Here is a 24,990-nt window from a genome sequence, read left to right on the forward strand (position 1 = left end):
ATAGAATATTTATGTTGTTTTTGTGGTTATAGCAACAGAAAAGCTATTATTAGACTATCAAATGAATTGCATTAAAAATATATGCCTCAGTGTGTTTTTGTTTTGCCTTACTGAGTTTTTTCACAATGAATGGTCCCATACTGTACTCCAAAATCTAATATTTAGGTCAGTGGGACCTTGAGTGAACAAATAATGCAAATATGGTTTTTATTTCATTTATGAATTTCAGTGATTTATGCAATTTTTTAGGCCTCAAGTAGAAAAAATAATTACTTCCTTGGAATGAATACCATGTTATTCCACTTTAGGTGCAATATTTGCAATCAGTTTTCTTGTAGTTATTGTCTAGGCTCTCATAGTTATATGTCGATGTTCTGGCATCTACTCCATAAAAATTGCTTTAACTTAGTGACAGATTGTCTTCTTTGGGCTTTGCGACTACATCTTAATGGAGTATAGTTATGAAATTCTACAAGGCCAGACAAAAAAAAATCTACATTTGTTTTCATTCAGAAATTCTGATGTGTACTTGCTATTGTATTTGGGATCACTGCCTTCCTACATGACCCAGCTGCTTTTCACATGGCTAGATATTCCTTTGTTGAATTCCAAATATGAATTCTAGTGGTACATTATGTTGCATAAAAGCTTTAATACATATCAGTTCAGTTTATTATTTTTCAATATATTTCCACATTTTTTTCTGATTTTGTTTTAAATCTGACTTAATGAAATAACATATGAGGCAAACTGGATATAATAAAGTTGAGAAATACTAAAATCCCCAGTTTTCTCCCACCTAATCTCACCTATTTCTCTTCCTCATCAATAACCCTCCCTTATGATTTGTGTAGAGTGTATGCAGGTAAAAAAAATGGAAAATTAAAGGATTGATTTTGTAATGGCTGCAGACAGCTCCAATTGAATTGAGTTGAAATGAACTGAATTGAATTTTAAGAATGTGTACCATTGTCACAGTTTCCCCTAGATGCTAGGAGATTTTTGGAAGTAATATGTGCAAAGAAAACCTTCTTCAGCAAAAGTTTTAATGTATGCAATAACATTAAAATAAACATAATAATTCATTATAACCATATATTACCTGGTGGATAATACTTTATAGTAACAAATTGTATCTGTTCAAAAAATCCTTATATGGTTGGGAAAGCATGTTGTATTCTATTTAAAATTAGGAAAAAATCAAATTTTCTGCCTGAAGTGCTACCTAAAACTTCTTTATGGTTTTTCTGGAATGTTGCCCTAAAGAAAGCATGCTGGACCTCATCCATTCCTTTCATGCTTCACTGTCTGAGTTGCAAACATATAATCTTAATGGCTGAGTCTGATATGAAAGGTTATATTACTTATTATACTGATCATCTGTGCAGTTCTTCTGTACAATGTTTCAAGAATATTTGTATGTATAACTAATACAGAGAACTAATACAGAGGAAAGAAATAAAAACATGAGTACGGTATGTATAATGCATATCACAAAGGCATAAATAGTGCATGGTTTGTATGGGTGAAGTCACTTAAACTAATATAGACATTTCAGGTGCACTATTATGTGTGTGTGGTCTGGAATAATAAATGGCATGACAATGTGTCCGATTCTATGTTTATAGCACAACTGCTAAATACTTCATTCTGTATGTAGTCTGTTTCTAGTTTTCATCTTATCCCTGAAAATTCTTTGTTTGCAGTCACTTAATAACAATTAAGTGTATGTAGGAAGACGAGGTTGCTCATACTTCTACCTGATTGCAGAATACCTTTAAAACAAGGTCAGTGATCAATGCTGTGGTCATTTTACTTGATCTGAGGCTATATGGCTGAACACTCAGGTTTAAAGAGATGCTGAGCTGTCAAGTGAACAACATCTGGTGATGAACAGACATAGATGGATTGAGAACCAGCTGAACATACTGTACCTGGGAGAACTAAATTAGTAGAGAGGGTGTTCTTGGAATGACTCACAGATATTTACATTGAAAAATTTCTCCGTTATCTTGGCGAAGGTCAGAGATGGAGACTCCAGAGGAATCCTGTATAAGACTCAACATTGGTGTGTTCAATTTCCTGATAAATCGCACTTCTCAACCACCTGTGACAGGGTATTGGAGAAGACCTTCCATCCAATAGTTGGACCTCATCTTTAAGTTGAGTATTGTAGATGTCATCCAGAGTATAAGACAGTGGACTAATGTTTTGCCTTTGCACAAATATATAAGGCATCTTGAGAGTTGTCCATTTCTTTCTATATACACTTTGAGTATTTGGAAAAATCTTATGACCATGCATCCCATGTTCCATTTAGAAGATGCTGTTTTAAATAGCTTGTGAATACTTTCCTTCTATAGCAAGAGGTGTCCAAATTAAGATAAATCTAGCTTAATCACTGCCTGCAACTGTTAATACTAGAAATTTTAAAATCCCATGAAATTGGTGAAGGTTTAGTACAAAGGATCAGGAACATGTACACATGTACACAGAATTCTGTATTTAAATTTGCTGCTTAATTTTTAGCATGTTATTGGTTTAGTATCTTATATTTTTGCAAATGGTTCCCCTTATTTATAGTTTCTGACCTTTTGTTTACAGTAATTACATCTTATATGTGCTTGTGTGTTTTGCTCCTATAATAAATAAAGAAATTTCACATTTTGGGACTGTGTATTCTTTCTCCATGTGGATTAGCCTTGAAGTAATAAATACAGTGCATCCAGAAAGTATTCACAGTGCATCACTTTTTCCACATTTTGTTATGCTATAGCCTTATTCCAAAATGGATTAAATTAATTTTTTTCCTCAGAATTCTACACACAACACCCCATAATGACAACATAAAAAAAGTTTACTTGAGGTTTTTGCAAATTTATTAAAAATAAAAAAACTGAGAAATCACATGTACATAAGTATTCACAGCCTTTGCCATGAAGCTCAAAATTGAATTCAGGCGCATCCTTTTTCCCCTGATCATCCTTGAGATGTTTCTGCAGCTTAATTGGAGTCCACCTGTGGTAAATTCAGTTGATGGGACATGATTTGGAAAGGCACACACCTGTCTATATAAGGTCTCACAGTAAGGTCAAAGGAATTGTCTGTAGACCTCTGAGACAGGGTTGTATCAAGGCACAAATCTGGGGAAGGTTACAGAAAAATTTCTGCTACTTTGAAGGTCCCAATGAGCACAATGGCCTCCATCATCTGTAAGTGGAAGTTCAAAACCATCAGGACTCTTCCTAGAGCTGGCCGGCCATCTAAACTAAATGATCGGGGGAGAAGGGCCTTAGTCAGGGAGGTGACCAAGAACCCGATGGTCGCTCTGTCAGAGCTCCAGAGGTCCTTTGTGGAGAGAGGAGAATCTTCCAGAAGGACAACCATCTCTGCAGCAGTTCACCAATCAGGCCTGTATGAGTGGCCAGACGGAAGCCACTCCTTAGTAAAAGGCACATGGCAGTCCGCCTGGAGTTTGCCAAAAGGCACCTGAAGGACTCTCAGACCATGAGAAACAAAATTCTCTGGTCTGATGAGACAAAGATTGAACTCTTTGGTGTGAATGCCAGGCGTCATGTTTGGAGGAAACCAGGCACCGCTCATCACCAGGCCAATACCATCCCTACAGTGAAGCATGGTGGTGGCAGCATCATGCTGTGGAGATGTTTTTCAGCGGCAGGAACTGGGAGACTAGTCAGGATAAAGGGAACGATGACTGCAGCAATGTACAGAGACCTCCTGGATGAAAACCTGCTCCAGAGTGCTCTTGACCTCAGACTGGGGCGATGGTTCATCTTTCAGCAGGACAACGACCCTAAGCACACAGCCAAGATATCAAAGGAGTGGCTTCAGGACAATTCTGTGAATATCCTTGAGTGTCCCAGCCAGAGCCCAGACTTGAAACCGATTGAACATCTCTGGAGAGATCTTAAAATGGCTGTGCACTGACACTTCCCATTCAACCTGATGGAGCTTGAGAGGTGCTGCAAAGAGGAATGGGCAAAACTGGCCAAGGATAGGTGTGCCAAGCTTGTGGCATCATATTCAAAAAGACTTGAGGCTGTAATTGCTGCCAAAGGTGCATCGACAAAGTATTGAGCAAAGATTGTAAATACTTATGTATATGTGATTTCTCAGTTTTTTTTATTTTTAATAAATTTGCAAAAACCTCAAGTAAACTTTTTTGACGTTGTCATTATGAGCTGTTATGTGTACAATTCTGAGAAAAAAAAATTATTTAATCCATTTTGGAATAAGGCTGTAACATAACAAAAAGTGGAAAAAGTGATGCGCTGTGAATACTTTCCAGATGCACTGTATGTGCAAGTGTAGCCCAGTCTTACACAGGTCACTTACTTCTTAGTGTTTCCTGTAATGGGAGATGAGTGCACATATGTGTAAATTAAAGATGGATGTACTCCAACCTACCATTTCAATTTCTTTTTACTTTATTACCTTTTTAACAAGTTATAATAAGGTTAAAAGACCTAAGCACAAATAGAACCCTACAGAATCCACAAGTGACATAACATAATATAAAATGACATAATACAGTATAGTTATTAGAGACTGGACATTTAGAAAACACAAAAGAACTAGAAAAGGAGGCAAAGGGATGAGTAGGCAAAGCAAAGAAAAAATACCACAAGTTTTTCACAATGGTCGAATTTGTAAATAAAATAACACTCCTTTCATGCTTGCTATGCTACTGCCCTCTGGCACAGATCGAGCAAGAAAGTGAGAGTGATAGTGAGAACAGGAAAAAGAGAAAGGCATCTTAATAACAAACAGGAAAACGAGTGCATGACATTTTGGAACCCCACCTCCTGAGGTGTAAGCATCAATCAACTACATAAACCTAAAATATGGAGCAACTAGCAGAATTTATTGGGGTTGTTGATAATTAGAGTTATGGGAATAGAGTTTTTACTTTATTGAATATGTTCTCCCATGTAAGAAGAGAGAGATCTCTCGGCCAAACTGAAGTTAAGGGGAGAGGTTTAAAGGCTGAATGACATAATACAGTATAGTTATTAGAGACTGGACATTTAGAAAACACAAAAGAACTAGAAAAGGAGGCAAAGGGATGAGTAGGCAAAGCAAAGAAAAAATACCACAAGTTTTTCACAATGGTCGAATTTGTAAATAAAATAAAAAAGACGAAGAAATAAGAGCTAAATGAAACTGGATAGGTTGAAATGATAGGGGATAGTGTGGGTGGTATGGCTAAACATTTATTTCAAGATTTAAATAAAAACCACCACAGCTATGGTATATATCACAGCATAATTTATGTGCATATATTTTTCAGATCAAATCCAGTTTACGTGCTTGAGTTTCATAGATTAACAGTGGGTAATTCTGTTATGATATTCCATTTCATAATGACCATTTTAATCATCTAAGGTAATAATACTAATAATACATTATACATACACACATACACACACAACAGGATAAAAGCAAAAAGTAAGATGAAATACACAACACTGGTTACAAAATAATATCAGTATAAAACACTAAATACACATAACGACAGGAAACATAAAGCTTTGAATTAAAATAACAGACAATAAACCTGAATCAAATGCAAAAACTTAAATAATACAAGACAACCCTGAAAAAATAACACAATTTTATATACAAATGCAAAGTTATCCTGAGAACCTGGACAAAGAGGGTAAACTGAAAGAAAGGGTAAGAATGTAAGGGTAAGTAAAATGCCTTCCTCAACCAATGAGATTTAAGTTATTTGTTAAAGGAATTATTCAGGTCAATCTATTTACAAAATATCTTTAATGTGCAAAATAATAAAATAAATAAACTAGAAATAAATAAACATTTATTCCACATGCCATTTAAAATAAACCAAATCTTTGAAAATATGTGTACTGTATAGACCAGAGGCGTCAATCTCCAAATTTGGAGAGCTACAGTGGCTGCAGGTTTTCCTTTCTTCGACTTTCTTAATTAGTGACCAGTTTCTGCTGTTAATTAACTTCATTGTAATGACGTTGGCATTGGTTTTCAAGACTCAGTCTTCTGAATTGCCTCCTTTTCCATAAATGGCAGTCAGACAAAAGTGAGATATTAGGTGACCCAACAGACAAGTCAGGGCCTCAAACTCCAAACAATTCCACTCCATCTAGTTTCTTAATTAGAAGATATTTCTTGTCAACTAAAACTGTTATTTAATTCCATGTTGGTGTTATCATTCTAACACATCAGACATATCCATAACTGTTGATTTATGCTTTTCTAAGATCACTGTCAAATTTTTTTTTCCTGAGACTTTCACCTTGCTTTATTTTCAGACATTGTATGATGGACACAGGTTAGCTGTCGTGTGTTGGTTTATTTTGTATCTTCAATTTATTGTTTGGCTGCTAATCAAGAAAAAAATCTCAACAATTAAGGGGTCTTATTCTTAAATGAAAAGTCAATTAAAACTAAGGCAAAAGTAGTTAATTAGCAGTAAGCACCGGTCACAAATAAAGAAAAGGGATATAATGAAAATCTGCAGCCATCGTAACCCTTCCAGGATTGGAGATCGGTACCCTTAGTATAGACTAAAACAAGAATTTTCAAAGAGCTATTCTTCCCAATTCCTTTGGTTCTTCATTGAACAAAAACAAGCAAGCCTAACTAGTCTTTAATATTGCTTCTCAAAATATCTTTATGAACATGAAGGAAATATATATAAAGACAAGCCAAAGAAAATGTACACCTCCATTGACTGAATACTGCATCAGCAGAGGCTATCAAACCAATCCCTATAATACACCTCACTAAAGAAAGCATGCACACTTGGCAAACTACTGATTTTCAAAATCCATCTTCTATGGAAATTGATATTGGTGAATAATTTAAAAAAAATATATATTCTAATGAGGAAATATCATTACAGGTTGAGAAACCTTAATCTAAAATTCCAAAATCTAAATTGCCCCAAAGTCTGACAAATGATGCCACAAATTGAAAATTACACATTGGAGGTCTCTTTTATAAACCTTTACTTGGATTTGAATGTAAAAATATTCATTCACCAAAAAATGAATGTGAATAACATATGTGTAGTTCAAAATTGGTTTATTTTTTCAGAGCAGGATGAGGGTTGGCTGAGTTCACTGTGAAGTTTAGAGCTCTACAAAGCAATGATATGTGATTGACGATCACTGTTATGGAATCCCGCATAGCATCGTGTGCTGCTAGAAAACAGTACACGATCAATGATCATGGGAATGGTTGGAAGCATTAAACACTGCTAAACAATGAAACATAGGCGATGAGCTTTGTCCCCCATGAAGCAACATGAAAACACCCAGGATGAAGAAGTGAAGGTTGGCTGAGATATTCCTGATCAGTCGGCCAGTTGTGTGAAAAAGTGACAACAAGTAGCCAATATGAATTGATGAAAAACATTAAAGTTCTTTATAGCAGATACACAGCATTAACCATAAAATAGTCAATGCATCATATTCATCACTTTATGGTCTAATATATTTGTCATGTCAATGCACTTTATAATAACAGTTCAATGATATGAATTATTATATGTGTAGTTCATTATGTAACTGGTTTTGCTACATTTCCCTTTTTGTCATTATATGTATGCAAATATTCCAAAATCCAAAATACTTCTAATCCTAAGTATTTCGAATTAGCAATGTTAAATCTGTGTTTCTATGAAACAAAACATCTTCCATTCCACTGCTTTTGAACCTTGAAAATATACAGCATTTCATCATACATGGAACAAAAGATGTAAAAATAATGCTTTTTTGTTGCCTGCTTATAACTTTATACATAAAGTTTTCACCTACATTTATTTTTTAATTTTTGGAATCCTCTCTTTCTCTTGGTGCCCCAAGCATGTGCTTGTTTAACTTAGTGGTTAATCCAGGTCTACCTTATTACCATTATCATCAGTGTTGTATATGGAACAAATCACTGTCTGCACTGTTTTATCAACTTCCTCAAAAATCATGGTGGTGGAAGAATGATCCCTGTTCAAATTCTAAAGACATACACAAATCTAAAAATAACCTCAAAAAACTTTAAAGCTGCTGTCCACAATTAGTATTATAGCATGCCTTTTCTGCTATACATATGTGTTTATATACTTTCAATTCCTGAAACAAACACAATATCAGTAGACCATACACTGCTTAAACATTTGGAAAACAGGCATCTAACTTCCAACCAATAATATGAAGGGATATGGAGTACAACCATGGAGCTTATGGACCTTATAAAGTTAAGGACGTTGCTATATTTATCTTAATAATGGTCATACAAGACGGAAAAGTCAACTGTATGTTGTTCTAGAAAAGAACAGAAACATTACTTTAAAGTGTCATTACTTTACTTTAAATATGTGACAATAATTAGAGGATGTTATTGCACAAATTGATGCAAAAATGTTCCCACCTAGTTATCTGGAGCCATTAGTAGCAGGGATTAGCGGAGGCTCATTGGTCTAGGATATTAATTGGCATGTGGAAAGATTTTGTCCAGTTCATTTTGCAAAAGGGAGATTCTTCAAAGCTTCAAATATGTCTAAAATAACAAGGATATCTGAAAAAACATTATGTAGGTAAAGGAGAACATCATCAATATACAGGGAAATTCTATGAGAGAAACTGTGACAAGACATAGGTGTTCAGAACTGAGAGTAATGGATCACCTTTGTTATCAGTCCAAGAGGTAGATTAAATAGCAATGGAGAGAATGGACATTCCTGTCTAATCCCATTTTTAATGAGGAAAGGGAAGTAGATTGTTTAGTTAAAATTTCTTTATTTCTGCTATTGTGTTAAAAACAATATTTCCCATTTTTCAGTGGCAAAATTACAAATAATGAGATGCTTGTGTATAATTGAAACTATCATTATTTGTGTAGTGTATATAATTTGGGGTGTTTAGTAGCTGCTAGCTTTTGTGGTACCACAGTTTTACAAGGATTGTACCATACCATCGTGGTGAAGCAAGAGTTTCAGTATATATTATGCTTTAAAGATGTCTTAAATGTAAATCAGTTGCTCTGTTGGGTAGAAAAGACCACAGTATAATTCATCTGATCTATCATACTCTCACCTACAAGCCTGTTATTAGAGGGCAACAGTTTTTTTTATCATTAGCCAAGCAAGAATTTCCTATACGTTTTGAAGAGATAGGGGGGTGTGGTAATCTGTCTGTCAGGCATTATCACTATAAGGAAAAAAGGTCTAAGAATAATGTAAAGATGACTTATACGTAGAAAAAAAATTAAAGCACTTACCTGTTTTAAACTGGCAAAGTGCAGGATTGCACTTCCATAAGAATTTTTAACTTTGACGTGGTCAGGTTCATGAGGTGTGGCACTGGCAACAGGTTGGATGCGTGTCCAACTGAGGCCTGGGGGACGCCATGTGTCTGCCCATCAAAATGAGCATCTCCATCGTCCCCGCTGTAAACAAAGCAAGAAGTGTGCAGCATTTAGTTTGTTAGGCATGCATGCTTTTGTTTTGACGGGGTGATCCCAAGAGAAAGTTACAAGAAATGTCACCTCCTTTCTGGAGGAAGCATCAGTTTGTCTGAGGAAAGCATGACTTAGGTGTGCTTATGCATGTGAGGCCCACTAGCCTATTTAATACATGCCTTGCAGGGTAAAAGTATAACACCTATGCAGAACATAACCACGTCAGCTGCTATTGGTGATAGATAGCGTTGTGTTGCTGGATTGGCTGGAAGTTTCGATCCCCGGTGTAAGAGGCACTTTGTGACTCTAGAGGTTGTCTTTGAATTCAGTTGGGTGGAGAGTGTGGTTGGTATAGCAATTTCTTACAGTACTCCAAACAGCAGCTTGTGCATTATTTGTAAAAAAATTTTATATATAAGTATAACTATATATCTCCTAGTTGTAGTTTAGTTTTGGTGGAGTTTTTTGTATAGATTTTGGGTTTGCAGTGCACTTTTTTTTTTCTTGTATGTACTGTACACTGTTTTTTTTTTCTTGTAAATATATTTTTGGTATTCATTGGACTGTGTTTTGTGTAGTTTCTTCCTGAACACATTTATAGTTTGTATGTATATGCAATTTTTTTGTCTTTGATTATTTTTGTTTTGGGACTGACAGAGTCACTGTAAATAATCTTCACTAATTTCATTAGTACTTTATTTTTGTTTTTTTGTGTACCTGGAAATAAAATCCACTATTGTTTTTTTGGAAATACCAATTTGTTGTGTCTGTGCCTCCATATCTGCCATCTCTCAATTCTGATCCCAGTCAGTCGCAAACAACAAGACATCCACTGTGTAGTTTGCTGATATCCTTACCACAACATGGGGTGTCACAGGGGGTTCTTGCTTGTTATAATGGTTCTTTGGTTCTATCTATCTATCTATCTATCTATCTATCTATCTATCTATCTATCTATCTATCTATCTATCTATCTATCTCTATTTTAGATGTGTAGGTAGAATGCTTACTGGGTGTAGCTCTTGGAAGGTTTTTTTTTTAATACAGCACCTCAGGAATGTTTTGGAACACTCTAAAAGAGATTAAGTATTATCAAAAATGTAATACTACCTTTGTTTCTGTTTCATGTGACATGTGTGTTGTACTTTATGTGAATGTTAATGGACGTGCTTATGAAAATCCAGTTTTAAAAAGTCCTGAATACATGTTAATCAGTTACAAAAATTCAATACAATACATGTAATCAAGTACAAACTAATCTGTAGCAAAATGTAAGCAAAAAATATCATTCTTAAGCCAATAGGACAGGATCTAAATTAACCCCAAGTACATAACTGCACTTTACTTAGTACTCATATATAAATAAATATAATTTCTGGTGCCTTAGAAATTTTGTTATTATATAATTTTGTTATTCCATTTTGTTATAGAGTAATAATAATTATAATTTGTATATACTTTTTGCTAGCATAAGATAAGACTATCAATTTATTATTAAAGGGTAATACAGTACAAAAAAATGAATAACCAATTATTTATATTGTTTACATAATAAAAATAGTAACAACTGCATTTAGTTCTTATGGTTTAAATCTTATGATAATGTTATTGTTTTGTAACTACTGTCATTTGGAGTAATTCATCTTTGAAACCTGCTTTATTTTTTTCTTTAATTTCTGATATAACCCAGGACCTCTTATTTACTATTTTCTTCACCCAAAATCAAAACAGGTGCATGTGAAATTAATTTGTATGTCTAAATTTGCTTAGTGTGAATGCATATGGGTTCTGTGACAAAGTGGTATTGCCCCTAATTAGACTTAATTGAGTTAAAGTCAAAATGCTTCAATGAATAAGTAAATATGTTTTTATGGAAAAAAATTTTTTTAAATGTTGCACAATATACCGGTAAGTGTATTGACTGTTCTAGGCTTGATGTTCTCATATTCTCACTATTGTAAAATAGCCTCAAATGAAAGATTATGTTTCTATTTACCAGTATTCTCTCAACTGTATCACGTGGGTCAAATTCTAAACATTCAAATTGCTTTTGCTATATGTGCACCCTGGATTATTTCTGTAACAAAAGTCTGGACAGGTTACAATACGCATAGGGCATAGAATATATTCATAGCAAGCAGTATGGTACTCACTCAAAATGTACTGAATAAAATTTTCTAACATAATGTTGCTTCTTTGTTTTGTAACTAAATCACTACTTTCAGCTTCCTGAGATTTTTTCATTTGGGGACACAGGTGCTTGCCAGATTATATGGGATTTATTTGATTTATAGAAAGTGGCATTTCCTCATGCAATTTAAGATACTCTGCTACTGCGTTTTCTTCTGGCAGTATTTCTGTGTGCTTCAGATATCAGTGCATTCAACAGACATACTGTAGTAGTAATTTATGTAGTTAATTGTTTAAAAATTCCCAAAAAGTTGTCTTCCTTACATGAGAAGAGGTAATAAGGTTTCCATTCAATAATGCTTTCTTTGACTCACAGAGAATTTCTGTGTAAATAATGCAGGCCCAAAATGTTTAAGGAAGCCTACTTGTCTGTCAGTTTACAGTGCAAGACGTCTGCAAATTCACCAGCTCATGACAGAAAGTGCTTAAAGTTGCTTTGAACAGGGTTATCACTGCCAGATCTGTCCATAGCAACTTGATGACATAAGAGAGAAGCCAGTAATAGTAGAAAACAGAAAATGACCGATTTCACAATTTCCGAATGTCAAGGGATCAGTAATAGGAATTTCTGTTTTAACACTCCCTTGGAAAATTGTGTTGACGTTTCAGTAAACACACAGCAGCTCAGCTTTATTTGCAGGCTTTCTTTTTCTTCTTTAAAAAGAATAAATGTATCACATAAGTAAAAAGAAAAAAAAATGTCCACTAAGCAACAGTACAATCAGTTTTTCAAGTCTAATTTATTTTCGCATGTACATAGTACACTATATATCACTTGCATGTCTCCTGAGAGACATTAATAAAAAATATAATACAAATTAATAAATAATAAAAAGTGTGCATAGTGTGCAGCATATACATATACAGTATTTGCTTCAATAATTGACTATTCAGCAACCTTATGACCTGTGGGTACAAAGTGTCCCTTAATCTACTGGTTTGAGTGTCAATGGCCCTGTACCATTTGCCGGATGGAAGGAGTAAGAAAAGGAGCATACAGGATGATTGAGGTCTTTAACTAAATTATACTGTTTGTCTTTCTAAGGTAGCATTCTATGTAACAGGTAGTTTATAGTGATGCTGACAGCACAATCATAATGTTATCTTACATCTCCATAAACATATAAATTAAATTAGAGTCCCTGAAATAAACTGACAAGCCTAATATAATCACAAAATTCAATCAAACAATGATTAAATTAAAACATTTACCTATGACTCCTGTTTACTCTATTTACCTAAACATATGCAAGATCAAAATATCACCAGCCAGTCAATGCATGTTTTCAGAGTTTTTCCAATGAGAGACAGTTTATGATTAACCTTCTTAATATGCCAAATGTGAATGTGCCATAAATCTAGTTATAGGTTATGGTGAACAACAGGGAGTATATTTGTGTTGTTTTAATGCAGGTTTTAGTATAAACCTATTTGAAAGTTGCTTATACTTTAAATGAAATTAGTCTTTAGTAATTTATTCAAAGCCTAGAGTTGCAGTCCTTTTGCCATGTTGTCCATTGTATTTTACCACATCTGTGTCTCCTAAGCTGCTCTTATTTTTGGATTATTATCTATGTTATAGCCTACAATTTTTTGATCCCCCACTGTTTATGTTGAGTCAGTGCAGAATAACTCTAAATAGATCTGGTATGAGTGAGGGTGATAATATGACTCATTGTGCACTGTGAGAAAATTGTTTTAGTAGTGTACCTGTAGATGTAGAAACTTGAGAAATATATCCATTTATCCTGATTTTGATGTTAGCAAGATATACTTTTGAACTTTTGGTTTTAGCTAAAAGTTGGTCTTTAATTTTAGCTTTGTGTGAAAAATCAGAGGATATTGTTGCAAATAAAAGCAGGAAATCATTTCACATTTAAAATATCTCCATCTTCAAAAGAGACAAAAAAATTAGACAGTAGAGGGTGATTTTCATTTACTGCCCTGTATAGTTAGTACTGTTTCAAGGATATTTGCTGCAGTCAGCAAAAGATCCAGAGAGAGTACACTATCTCAGCTTGTAATCAAATGGAGATATAAGAACTGAAACAAAATGCTGATTTTATAGAACAATTTGTTTTGTGGACCAATGTGACATGACATCTGCCATATTAGTCACTGTGCTTAACAACATAAGAAACAAGTTTACATTGGGACTGAGGCATATATAGGTTGATAGTTTGGAAAAGCATTATGGGCAGGGTGTCCAAAATTTTTTTTGGGAAGCGTGACACAGGCAGAAAGAATATGAAAAAGCTCATAAAGGGTTCTCTTTTATATACACCAAAGATTTATTTTTGCGAAATGGGGCTGTCTAGTTGTTTGCTTTAAAGGATAAAATGAGTATTGTTTGTAAACTCTGAACAGCATCTTTACATTCTGTTTTATTTAGTGGAAAGGAGTTGTTATTTTTAGTTGGTCCTTGTGTTTACAAAGTCAAACTAAATTTAACACTCATTGTAAAAAAAAGTCTTCTACTTTCACCTTACTACACAGGTGGCAAGGCAATGTGACTCTCAAATTACAGGCAATTTACTTCGTATTGTTATGAGACAGTCATGATGCAAAATTTAGTCTCTAAAAATTTTGCAGAAGTCGTTGATTTATCAGTTTTATTTGATTTTTTTTTTTTTTTTTTGGAAAGATGTGTCTGGATTTACAGGAATTTCCTAAACATAGCAGCACAGATGGTATTTCTTTATTTCTTATTAAAGTGTAAAGAGATATTCAGTCCTCAGTTTAATAACAGCATAAGTTAAACAAGTTTGAAAATATACGCATGGCATAACATTCAGGTGTGTTCGGGACTAAGTTTATGAAAATTGGAGCATTTCACATTTTTAAGAGAGTCAAGTGTTACATTTTTGTTTATTAAACATTTTTGGAACAATGAATCACATTCAAAAATAACAGCAATAATATAATTACATGTTTTAGTAGACTTCATTAAATGCACTGTTTTTAACAGTCCATTTCAATGAAATATACAGAAATTAATAGTGTAGCCTAAAAGGACTTGTGGTGGCTCAGTAGTTTTCATGCACAGCAAATTCCAATTCAAATAATGTAAAAATTACATAAATTGTGTTAGTGGTGAAGGATCTTGAACTAACTATTATTGTTCAGTTTACTTAAACATAACATTTTTGAAAGTATACCCAGTAATGTAGTACTGAATAATTACCAAAGACAATAACTTAATATAAAATGACCAATACTGTACTAGAATAAAGTTACAATCAAAATGTCCCTATGAAAGGAGAAAAGCAACTGAAATTAGTTGCCCATGTATCTATTAATATTAGTTAAAACCCAGTCATTCATCAAAATTTTATAAATAACTAAGTGCTGATTCATTGCTTAATGGGAATGCCAAATGTAACAACTATGTTAACAATGATAATTCTAGTCTGAAGCTATAACCCCAGTTGAGTCTATTTTATGTTATACCACTAAGCAACTCTTTCAGCACGGCCTCAAGCTGTAATCTTGCTCTGTCCTTACTGTCTGCGGCACAAACGGCCTCTTCATGCATCATGGAAAATGTGTACCACAACGTGGCCTTTGTTGCATGCTCAGTGGCTCCAGCCTTCTACCTGCAGATTAACTGCAGCTCACCGTTCTAAACCTGTCCTATGTTGATATTAACTAGGTGAGCTGTACCTTGTGATGAATTAAGTTAAACACCATTTAGGTATTGATTCTTTACAATTCAATTCAGTCTTATATATGCTTACATAATTGCCTTTCTCTTCCATTCATTTCCAGTGTAGTGACTTTTTTTGGTACTTTTATGGTTAAATTTCCTTAAGCAGCAGGAGAAGGGTGCTGCTGTATGAGCTGCTTGCGCACACGTGCCATTTCCCTGCTGTTGTACTGGGGATCCAAGCAGGTGGTGAATGAGTTAAAGAAGGAAATATATGAAATATACAAGTTGGTGTAAATGCTATCAAGGTAAAACTGAAACAGTAAACTAATTAGTAGGTGAAGTTGCTTAGAATGTTTCTCTGATTTGAGATAGACAAGCTCTCACATTTCTAATGCTTTTTAATGGGAGATTTTGGAGTTTGGAACTTTGTAGAGTACTATCTGTTTGAGATATCTCAACAAATATTGAACTGGTTTGACAAATTTCTTTAACGAATAAAGAGAAAAGCCAAGCAAAATGCCATCTTTTATTGGCTAACTAAAAAGATTACAATATGCAAGCTTTCGAGGCAACTCAGGCACCTTCTTCAGGCAAGATGTAATACAGAAACTGAACGTTTTAAAGAATAAGTATGCCATATTTCAAGAAAATTATTCCATATGGGGCTGAGCTGTTTCATGTGGACAGACAGACATGGCTATTACAGTAGATGCTTTTTGCATTTATATGTGAACACACGTAACAAGAACTGTATCTTCTGTAAGTCCCATTTTCTCCTTAAAATTGTTCTGCTACAACATTTTGTGTTATCTAGTTTATGGTATACAAATACCTGTTTTATCTCTCTTTGACATTGAAGCATAAAGGCAATATGAATCTGCAAATTACAATGTTGCTTAGCCAGTCAACTCAAAAAACACAACAATAAAGTGTTCATCACAATTTCAAACTACATATCGGACAGTTACGGAGTAGGAAAGTAACCAAGTTATTCTCAAATTAAGTATGTGATTCAAGTTATTTAAAGTGCAACCCAAACTAAATGTGTGTATTTTTTCTGTTATTTCTGTACAGGATTTAATTGTATTCTTCTTAGTTTAAACTGATAAAATGCAAGAGAAGGATTGCAAGGTTAGCTCACTTTTGTTTGTGTAATTTTGCATTTAGTATATATCTTTGTTTTTGTGAGATGTACAATAGACATAAGTTATCTTCACTTATAATTAGGGTATTATTTAAGAGCAAACTTCACTTGCTATCATTGTTCAGACAGAAGTTCTCAGCCTTCTGTTAATTTTTTAGTATTTGTATGTGCTCACGCTTTTTTATAGTAACATATCTTTCTTAATACACAACTTCTTTTGGATCCATATATATTTCTTTAGCTATTTCATTTCATGTCATGTACTATAACTTAGTGGGCATTAACTAACAAAGGCCAATTCAAGTATATTGTGGTTGTTACTATAAAAGAAAGTCTCTTTGCATGTCAGGGTTTTATAACTTACTGTTGTATTGTTATAGCCTTTTCTTCCCTAAAAAGAGTAAGGTGTCTTTTGCTGCATATTTTTATGTTAACTTTATTTGATAAGAATTAATCCTGGTAAAATAATTTGACAAGCAACCTTATTTAATTTTAGTCACAGAATGTAGTGCAGTGTCCTCAAACTGACTCCTTCATTAGCAGCTTGGGTTTAATCAGCAACTGAGAACACTATTGAGTTCCACTTGTGACAGATAATTGCAGATGGGACTCACACATTCCTTTGACAGTTTTTCATAATAATGCATCTGACAAGGTTAAAGTTGACTGTAAATTTTGAGATTTAATGACAGATACAGAAACAAGTTTATCTATGAATAACCATAAATCATTAATATGAGTCACCCTGCCTAGAAAAACAGCAAGTAATCATCATTATCAATCATAAATCTCCATGAAATGGATTTAATTATTTGTTTTAAAGCAACATAAAAATGTGTCATAAGCTGTCTCTATATATTAGTCAAAAAGATTTGTATGCAGTTTTGGTTAAGGATAGGTGCATATTGACACACTCTAGAGTCAGCCATATGTACAGCTTACAGGTGCCGGTCATAAAATTAGAATATCATGACAAAGTTGATTTATTTCACTAATTCCATTCAAAAAGTGAAACTTGTATATTAGATTCATTCATTACACAAAGACGGATGTATTTCAAAAGTTTATTTCTTTTAATTTTGATTATTATAACTGACAACTATTGAAAGTCCCAAATTCAGTATCTCGGAAAATTAGAATACTGTGAAAAGATTCAATATTGAAGACACCTGGTGCCACACTCTAATCAGCTAATTAACTCAAAACACCTGCAAAAGCCTTTAAATGGTCTCTCAGTCTAGTTCTGTAGGCTACACAATCATGGGGAAGACTGCTGACTTGACAGTTGTCCAAAAGACGACCATTGACGCCTTGCACAAGGAGAGCAAGACACAAAAGATCATTGCTAAAGAGGCTGGCTGTTCACAGAGCTCTGTGTCCAAGCACATTAATAGAGAGGCGAAGGGAAGGACAAGATGTGGTTGAAAAAAGTATACAAGCAATAGGGATAACCGCACCCTGGAGAGGATTGTGAAACAAAACCCATTCAAAACTGTGGGGGAGATTCACAAAGAGTGGACTGCAGCTGGAGTCAGTGCTTCAAGAACCACCACGCACAGATGTATGCAAGACATGGGTTTCAGCTGTCTCATTCCTTGTGTCAAGCCACTCTTGAACAGCGTCAGAAGCGTCTCGCCTGGACTGCTGCTGAGTGGTCCAAAGTTATGTTCTCTGATGAAAGTAAATTTTGCATTTCCTTTGGAAATCAAGGTCCCAGAGTCTGAAGGAAGAGAGGAGAGGCACAGAATCCACATTTTTTGAGGTCCAGTGTAAAGTTTCCACAGTCAGTGATGGTTTAGGGTGCCATGTCATCTGCTGGTGTTGGTCCATTGTGTTTTCTGAGGTCCAAGGTCAACGCAGCCGTCTTCCAGGAAGTTTTAGAGCACTTCATGCTTCTTGCTGCTGATGAACTTTATAGAGATGCAGATTTCATTTTCCAACAGGACCTGGCACCTGCACAAAGTGCCAAAGCTACCAGTACATGGTTTAAGGACCATGGTAGCTATCTATCTATCTATCTATCTATCTATCTATCTATCTATCTATCTATCTATCTATCTATCTTTAGATGCTTCGTCAGGAACATTTGTACCGATCTCTCTTTTGGGCTCCTAAAAAAACAAAAATGATGTTTTATGATGGATTTTGTGCCATTTGTATTCATGTCTGCTTTTCAATCTTCCCATATTTTTTTCTTGTACAGTTTGTTAGTTTTTTTTTAAACTGCATGTTTTTCTCGCTCCTGGTACAAAGTAGCCCTACCCGTTGATTCTGTCAAAAAAAAAGATAAAAGTAAAAAAGTTTCAGTTATCTCGCGGAAGACACACGTTTTATTAATGCCACATAATTATCTAAGTCTGTAACAACCTCCCAAATTGCCGATCATGATCGTCCAAAAAATGCCCTGAAGGGTATTAGCCATCAGGTGGACCTGTCATCCAGCGTGAAGTGAAAAAGGTGTTTGAATTTAGATTTTATTTTACTCTTGATCCACATGACCGATTGTGCTGATTTTTTCAAAAAATTTGTTAAATACTTGTATCAAGACATGTGCAAAGTATTGTGTAATTTGGTTTTATATTTTTAAAGTTATTAATATTTTTTCAATTTTAACTGCCCCAGTTACTAATGTTCCATATTTTAAATCTATAATAAATCGTGATTTTAATTAATGGTGACACTTAATAACCTTTAGTAATTGAAAAAGGGTGTTTTGATGTACCATCTTTCCTTTTTAAATCGTAATTATCTTCTTTTATCTGCTCAGAAAGCAAAAAAATTTGTATCTTTTATTCTTAATTAAGCATATTTTGGAATAACTGATCAGTTTTTAACAGCTGGGTGTCGTTTATGTATTAGTACATAAATGTCTCTGAACGTCCTGATCGTTTTGATGGTCCGTGGTGAGCAGAAAACAATCCATTCAAGTAGCGGCACTTCAGCAAAAACTCGCAAGAGATAATGCATGTTGAGACGGCTTTATGAGCGCTCATCTCCCGGTGGAGCGCCCCCTAGATGGTTCTATTTTTTTTTTCTAGCGGCACTTCATCAAAAACTCGCAAGAGATAAACACGTTGGGACGTCTTTTAAGCGCTCAGCGCCCGGTGTAGCACCCGCTAGATGGTTCTATTTTTTTTCTATTACCGTTGTACTATACTGTACATGATTTTAATATTTAACCCTTTTCAGAATATTGCGTGATATGTGTAATGAGTGGATATTTTTGCCTGTTTATTTTAAATGTCTCTTATTTTTACTGCTTTGTTTTACAGAAGCAATATGTTTTTACGTAATGGTCGTGCACGAATATATATTTTTTTATTTTATTTTAATAATAAATATAAGTCGCTATATGATACTTTGTATATATAATAACAAACGTGGTAATCTTGCTATCCGGAAGTGAATGAAATGACAGCTGCTGCGAGTTTTCAAGCATACTGGATGAAGACCTATGAAAATTTGGAAGTTTCACATCATATATAAGGTAAGATTATTCACGTTTTGTGCTTTCTGTACATTGCTTAAGTGTTTTTTTTTTGTACATATTTAACTTGTGCATGTAATGTATTATATAATTAAGATGCATTGTGATGTAAACTAATTAATCAAATTTGTCCTTTCATTCATTTACTTAACCTGCTTCCTATGGTCTCATTAATAACAGTGCAATGTTTAAAAATGCAGACATATATGCATTTGAAGCATAAGGTAAAGCTGTAACAAAATCCAATACTAATCAATTTTTCCATCCAGCCACCTTCCTAACCGACTTATAGGGCAGGACACAGCTGAAGCCTATGCCAGTCCTTCACAGGGTGAACACACACACACACTCTTTCTCACACACATCCACGCACACACACACATCAGGGCCAGTTTAGTGTTACCCACCCACCTAACCTGCATGTCTTTAGACTGTGGGAGTAAATCCACATGAACATGGAGAGAACATGCAAACTCTGTGCAGGAGCACTTGGGACATAAACCTTGGGCTCCTTGTTATGAGGCAGGAGCAGCACTACTGAGTTACTCTGCCATCTGATGATATTCATTATAGAAAAATTAATTCTCTAATTAAATAGCTTAGTGGTGCTGAGGAATTGCAGCTAATATAGCCTTAAAGAAAAGGCATATGACACACCAGTGAAATATCAAAAAGCTTCTGATATAAATCTTGAGCATAGAAACAATCAGAAGTTTTTTTTCTTTTTCTTTCTATAGTTAAACAATTTTTCTAAAATATGCATTTAATTTGAGGATTCTACTTAATTGTAATTCATGCTTTTCCATGCTAACATATTTTGTGCAATTTCTTTAACTAACCCTTCTGGATGGCATGATTGTTCAGCTCGGTGCCATAGTGGCAGTGCGGCTTTCTTGCAGTTAGGAGACCAGAATTCTCATTGAAGGTCCTCCCTACGTGGAGTCTCCATGTTCTCCTGTGTCTTCATGGGTTTCCCCAGGTGCTTCTCCCCCACAATCCAAAGACATGCAGGTTATGTGTATTTGCCAGTACTAGACTGGTCCTGGTGTGTGTGTGTGTGTGTGTTCACCATGTCAAGTGAACTGAACAGATGCTGTTCCTGCCTCTAGTCCTTGCTTGCTGGGATAGGCTCCTGCTACCTGCAACCTTGTCCTGGTTTAGAAAGTGGATGGTTAAATGGATGGATTGCTTTGTGAGATTTATACAGCAATGGGGTCTGAATGTTATCACAAGTAGGGTCTGTCAAATTCAGATAAACAATCAATGAAGTAACCCACAAGAATACAATATCTTAGTTAGGCCTGAAGCCTTTCAATACAAAACAACTACTGAAAGTACAGTGAGTACAAACAATGTCACACATGTATGTTAGTGAGTTAACGTGTTCAAATACAAACTTTAAAGATGACAGGTTCATTCCGAACTAACAACATATGACTGTAAAATCATAAAATTCAAAGGTCAGACAATGTAAAGATGACCATCTGTTTAGAGAGCTGGCCTTGTAGAAAAGCAGGGCCAAGACGGGCTGATTCTGTACCCTTTATACTGGAAGAGAGAAATCGATCTTTAAAACAAATCACATTTCTTACATTGCCTTAAGAAAAATGCTTAAATATCACATTGTACAAGTTAAAATGACTGTGATTGTAAACTTGAATAAGCAGGTTTTGTAAATGAGCGAATGAACAAATAAAATAATTTAAATTTCACATATTCTTTAATTTGTCAGGAAATGGAAAGAACAGAAAATGAACAATATATCTCATTGATTTTTTCAGCTGCTGTATTCTTGTACAACACCATAAAGGGGAACTTCAGTTCTTCAGGGGGCAGCGTGATAATGGAGAAGTGCCACCACATCATGGCATCGGCCCAACAGTACAAGAGAGGGTGAAGAAAGCTTTAGGCAGCTGCCCTGAAGGAGGGGAGATGGCAGAGACGTTTCAGATCACTCACAGTCTGACAAGAATGAAATCTGAACGCAGAAAAACAAACCTGAAGTACCTCAGGATCACAAGATGTCAGCTGAATGTGTGGCTTGAACATCCGGTCAGAGTCTGTTACTGTGAGTTTGAAATGTTTATTTCACTGACTCATTATTGCATTTTGAATGAGATGTTTAATTATTATGACAATTGTTTTGTTTAATAAAAACAACTACACTGACATTTGTACTTGTAATATTTGGTTCAATAAAAATATTTTTACCTGAATTATGTTTTTGTATTATTTGTTGTCTCTTATTTTGTTTGTGATTACATTGTTTGATGGAGTGTATAAAACATTTACTTTAGTCTGGTATGGACTATTTCATTATAAAATATACATTATTTTACTAAAAAAAACAAATATGTTTAGTGAATGGAGGAGGGTTGTTGTGAATGTAGAGTTTTATTTGAAATTTCAGTTTTACAAATTTGACTTAAGAAACTACTTTGTGAAAATTAAGTTTGGATGGCGACATGGTGGTCTTTGCCTTATACTGTAATAATACAGTTACTATTCTCCCTTATGTTGCCATTTTTAAACATCGTTTATTTAAGTTTAAATATAATATTTTAAGGATCTCAAAACTTAGAACTACTATTCTGCATTTTTAAACAGAATAGTCATTGCCTGACATTCTGTGATTGCACTTCTATATGTTTTGGGTGTACAGCACAAGGAAAAGAAAGTCAGCACAACTGATGACCACCACTGACCAGCTGGCCTTTGTAACTCAAGGCACTCTGAGCACACATTACAGGGAAGAAGAAAAGAAATTCAAAAGTCCCACTAGTTTTCAGTAAGTTGTATTAATCAATAACTTAATATAACCAGGTGCTGGCCACATTTGCACAAGGCTTGTCTCCATTAAAGTTTTAATTCACTTTTTTGCATTTAAAACTATTTAGTCTGAGTCCCAGTGGAGTGTTACATAGATAAAGCAGTCTCAGTGGTCGTGTGATGGGCCTTAGAGAGGAGCAGAAACAACTTGAGACACAAATCAGAATTGTGTTAGGCCACTGAAACGTCACTGTGCGTTAATAAGAAAAGCTTCATACTTTGTTAGCAATCAATCGTTATTGCTAGGATTCCTTATATTAATTCTTTTACTTTTTATAAAACTCATATTAATTTACTAGGCCTTTGATTTCCTTTTTTTCATATAAAACTACAATATTGTTAATCATTATTAATATTTTCTGTAGTGACCTAATCCTCCTGACAAACTTCTCTTTCTTCAAATTGCATCTTCTTGCAAGCCTCAGAGGGGAAGCAAAATTTACCTTTAGTACAAATTGAAATTACTTAAGCAACAACATTTTTAAAAAGCAGAAATACACCAATTCAGCCTAATCAGCCTGTCGTTGTGAGACTTCAGGATGTTTGCAGGTGTGCCCTCGATCACAAAAATACACAAATACAACATGGAATTTACCAGCAAAACACACTGACTTTTAAAACTTGAAGCCTCACATCTTAGCTCATGTATCAGACATCAAGACCTGAACAACAATCCATCAGGATTAGAGCTCAGCCTAACAGTCCACCTCATCTTATCTTGGCAGTGAAGAGAATAGGAAAGAAGGAGAGGGTGCAGGAGTAACATTAATGACTCAATATAAAAGTTAAATATGTCTGTATAGCTAAAAAAAGTCACATCTATCTGTGTATTAAAACTGTAGTGTATCCAGCATGAAGTATTATGGTGCTATAGCCTTTCAACAAACAATGTGCTAAAACCAGGAACCTACTAAGGTTAAGATTAATGTTTAAAACAAATATAAATAGAAAAATATTTTTTAAAAAGTCACCTTTTTGTGTTACAAAAGTGCCAATTGTGTTACAAAATAACCATTTTTTGGCTTGTTACTTAAGAGCCTGACTTGTGTTACAAAAAGGCCCTACAAGCTACAAATGTTCCCTGTGCTGTGGTACAAATGTGCCTTAAAGTTACAAAATGTCCCTACTAGAGGTACAAATGTTCCCTGTAGGTTACAAATGGGCCATTTAGTAGTTACAAAAAGGCCCTAACATCTATCTATCTATCTATCTATCTATCTATCTATCTATCTATCTATCTATCTATCTGTATCCCTGTTCTTGATTGGCCAGCAAACTTGCCTGACCTTAACCCCATAGCAAATCTATGGGGTATTGTGAAGAGGAAGACGCAATACCCCAGACCTAACAGAAGAGCTGAAGGCCACTATCAGAGCAACATGGGCTCTCATAACACCTGAGCAGTGCCTCAGACTGATCGACTCCATGCCATGCCACATTGCTGCAGTAATGCAGGCCAAAGGAACCCCAACTAAATATTGAGTGCTGTACATGCTCATACTTTTCATGTTCATACCTTTCAGTTGGCCAACATTTCTAAAAATCCTTTTTTTGCATTGGTCTTAATTGATATTCTCATTTTCTGCGATACTGAATTTGGAACTTTCATTAGTTGTTAGTTATAATCATCAAAATTAAAAGAAATAAACATTTGAAATACATCAGTCTGTGTGTAATGAATGAATCTAATATACAAGTTTCACTTTTTGAATGGAATTACTGAAATAAATCAACTTTGTCATGATATTCTAATTTTATGACCGGCACCTGTATTATTTGTGAAGCTGACATTTGAGAACAACCTCTTTTTGTCTGTACTTTTACCAATTAGATCTGTTTGTTCTAGTCTGAGTATTGACAAGTTAATGTGAGGCAACATACAATTAGTAGCATTGTTGACGAATTAGTTTTCAGTGAGAGGTTATTGGCTGTGGCTAACTGAGTTTTGGGCTCTTACATCTGTTTTCTATACTGCTGGTTACAATCCTTCTTCATGGAAAGTAATACCCTGGCAGAAAATAACTGATAAGAGCTGCTGCTGAAAGCCTGTGCCATCAGGTACATTGATTGCAATATGAGTTGTTGTGTTATTATATACATTCTCTGTGTCAATCCCTTTAATTGTTGCTCATTAGTTATTGTTCCTAGTGCTATTGATATTATATACTGTTGAACTCCTACCTCACATACAGCAACCTTGTTTTGCATGTGGTAATGCACTGTAGATGTGTC

The 24,990-nt window shown here is 34.7% G+C and overlaps 1 protein-coding gene across 6 annotated transcripts in view; it reads left to right on the top strand.

The window, feature by feature from the left end:
• Positions 1-24,990, top strand: part of tspan11 (tetraspanin 11) — a 364,316-nt gene that overhangs the window by 122,403 nt on the left and 216,923 nt on the right. The window lies entirely within an intron of this gene.

Source organism: Polypterus senegalus, chromosome 8 (assembly GCF_016835505.1).
Source record: "Polypterus senegalus isolate Bchr_013 chromosome 8, ASM1683550v1, whole genome shotgun sequence".
Classification (NCBI taxonomy): domain Eukaryota; kingdom Metazoa; phylum Chordata; class Cladistia; order Polypteriformes; family Polypteridae; genus Polypterus; species Polypterus senegalus.